Here is a 3,420-nt window from a genome sequence, read left to right as displayed (position 1 = left end):
GAAGCTCCTCTCCCAGTTTCAGATTCACCTCGATGACCGCATGTCTAATGGCTGGCTTCTTCCTGGACCCGGCCTTTTAATAACCTTTCTGACCTCAGCAGCCCAGTCCAATCGAACCTGCCAGTGCTGGCCACTAGCCAACTGATTTAAAAAGCATCACGGGTCACCTGGTCCGGTTAGCGGGGCTTTTCTCTCCCCCTCCCCAGGTGACCAGAGAATCCACATCCGAGGCATCAGGCTTTTGTCATGTAGGCAGGGAGGAAGATCCCCCTCCCTGAGGAATTCAACCCCAGCCCCTCAAGCTGGCAGAGACAGATTTCTGGAGAGGGACACAGACGGTGGCATTTCTGCCACAGTTTCCACATGAGGTGGGTGGCTCTAGGTTCTCCGTTTGGTTCGCAGCAGGCTGTTTCTGCCACTTGCATTTTTCTGTCTCCTGTTGTCATCGTAAGGCAGGGGCAGGCAATTATTTTGGGTGGAGGGCTGCTTACTGAGTTTTGGCAAGCCATCGAGGGCTACATGACAGGCAGCCAGGGCCATATAAATGTTAATTTTCTAGATTTTTTAGGGGCTCTGCGGGCCAGATAGAATGCCCTGGTGGGCTACATCTGGCCCGCGGGCTGCATTTTGCCTACCCCTGTCATAAGGTTTCAAAGTACTAAGATCCTTGCAGCAGACTCTCTGTCCATTTGGGGCAGTCCTGGGTGATACTCTCCCACGAGGTGTCAGAAAGCTCAATTCAGTGAACTCACAAGGCATCCCTTGTGTGTGAGTTCAGTGCACACAAAATGATTTGGGCCAAGGCATGCTGGCTGTTAGGTGCAAACTCATGCCATTTCACCTCTGGGAACTACACAGAGATTTTAGGACAGGTGCCTCTGCAATATCTGAGATAGACTGCAAAATGTCTAAACACGGATCACCTGGACAGATTCTAACATAGCTGGGCATCTCCATCCCTGACCAGTAGGGGGCAGGTGAGGTAACCAACTCATTATCACATTATGCATAGTTTTAATTTTGTCAGTAAAGATGGCTGAAGTTCAGCATGTTAGCCCAATTCTTTTGCTTCAGGGATGCTCACTATGTGAGGCAGGTCCATCTTGGAGTCTGTACTGCTGTCCATGACAACCTGCAAGTCCTCAACATGACACATCTCCTGGGGCATCACTGTAGTCACCTGGGAGGGCCGTGTGCTTTCAGCCATGGTGGATTTGGAGTCTATCACTGATCTAGGCAATGTAAATGTGTTCATCATGTGGTGAACTGCACCGTGTCATCTACTGTGAGGATGTGGGACAGGTCCTCATGGAAAGCCCATGTATTCTTGCATGTTCCAGGCACATGGTTGATGTCCTGTGTTCTCATGAACTGCTGCCTCAATACCTTGTACCTGGAGCAGCACTGGATCCAATCAAGGTCATGTCCATATGCTGCCATTTGCAGTGACCTGTTTGAAGACTGACTAGTTTCAGTGGCTTGAATGGAGTATCTGCTACTGCTTGACCTCTCTTCAAACGGCAAGATCTGCTGCCTTCTCCCAGGTCCAACTGGTGCTGCACTTGCAAATGTCAAGGATGGCAAGGATAGTGGAACCATCATTGTAGGTGGATAGATGTATGGAGGTGGGTATCCAAAATGGACGTTGGCTCAATGTGTGAATGATTGGTCTGATGTCCCTCATGAGTGGATGGGACTGAGGATGGGTGGATGTGTGTGTCCATGGTTTTCACAGATTCATAGATGCTAGGGTCGGAAGGGACATCAACAGATCATCGAGTCCGACCCCCTGCCTAGGCAGGAAAGGGCCAGATGCCCCCAGCCAGATGAGAGTGCTGGGGTCATCTGATGCCTATCCAGATGCTTATCCAGCCTTCTCTTAAAGACCCCCAAGGTAGGGGAGAACATCATCTTCCTTGGAAGCCCATTCTAAAGTTTGGCCACCCTTACCATGAAGAAGTTTTTCCTGATACCTAGCCTAAATCAGCTCTCTGTCAGTTTGTGACCATTGTTCCTTGTTACCCCAAGAGGTGCCCTGGTGAACAGAACATCTTCAATCCCTTCTGCGTCCCCCTAATGAATTTGTAGGCAGCTACAAGATCACCTCTCAGCCTTCTCTTGCGGAGGCTGAAGAGGTCCAGGTCCCTCAGTCACTCCTCAAAGGGCTTGTCCTGTAAGCCCCTAACCATACGAGTGCTGCCACCAGGGCTACAGTGGCTACCTCAAGTTCAAAAGGCGCCAGGATTAGGGTGGGCGTGGTGTCTTATGGGATGCTCTGGGGACCATCTGGGCTGCTTATCCTGAGATGATCTTCCAAGACAACTGTTCAGATGTACTTTGCAGTGTCTCAGAAGAAACTGTTGCTGCTTCTTATCCCTAATGGATTTTCATGCTTTGCCTCAGGACACCAGAAATGAACATCTATACAACCACAATGCCCTGCAAGAAAACAGTTTCTCCTGGGGCAACATCTGTTTACAGCTTTCAGATGAAATGAGCAGGGGCTGCAGGCAACAGGACGGCCAATTTCCAGTCCTAACAACTCAGCCTTGGTGCAGACGGCCAATGGAGATTAGGCATCAGCTCCAGCCCTTGGCTTGCTGGGCTCAGAGCCACAGCTGAGGTCCTCTCAAAGCGTGTTCCCTTGGCCACTTTGGGGTGCAGATTCTGTGAGCGGCTCTAGAGCAAGGATTCCCAAACTGGTGGTGCACATACCCCTGGGGGTACGCAAGACATCTCTGGGGGGTATGCAAGAGAAATTGTGCAATGGCAGATTTAATTTTCATTAAAATTATAATTGACATTTATGGGGTTAAAATATAAAACGTATCTGGCAGCCGGTAAATGTGGAAGGGGGGGTGCAACAGGAAAAAGTTTGGGAACCTCTGCTCTAGAGGAGCCCGCTGACACAGAAAGGGGTGGCTCCACTCGCACCCCGCTCCCGCTTTGATTCCTGCTCCACCCAAAGTTTAAAACCAAGTGCCTGGCAGTGGCAGCAGCGTTTCTGCGCGGGCAGTGCTGAGGGGAGTCAACTGACTTCATGGCTCATTGTCATGTCCCTGGCACCCCGCAGGCGGTTCGCCACACCGCTCCTCTGCGGGCCTTCACGTCTCGCCAGCCCGGCCAGGCTGCTCCTGCTCATGAAGCTCCCATTTCACGTTTTCTAGCTCGTCCCGCTGAAGTGATATTTGTTGTGTCTTCAGCCTGAGACCGAAAGACACAGCCCTGCCCCGGGCCGTTAGCGAAGCTTCGTGCTGGGCTCAAGGGGAGGACGTCCTCGCCGGGGGCAGAGCCCGAGGTGCCGGCTCCTGCTCTCGGGGCGCCGCCCGGAGCCCGCTGCCCGCTGCCCGCTCCGCCTGGCGTGCGCCTCGCGGCAGCGGGCGAGGGGCTTTCCCGCCCGCCCGTGGCTTCGCGCTCGGC

This window comes from Alligator sinensis, unplaced genomic scaffold (assembly GCF_000455745.1).
Source record: "Alligator sinensis unplaced genomic scaffold, ASM45574v1 scaffold404_1, whole genome shotgun sequence".
In the NCBI taxonomy this organism is placed as follows: domain Eukaryota; kingdom Metazoa; phylum Chordata; order Crocodylia; family Alligatoridae; genus Alligator; species Alligator sinensis.
The sequence above is the reverse complement of the archived record's forward strand: the minus strand, read 5'-3'. Positions refer to the sequence as shown.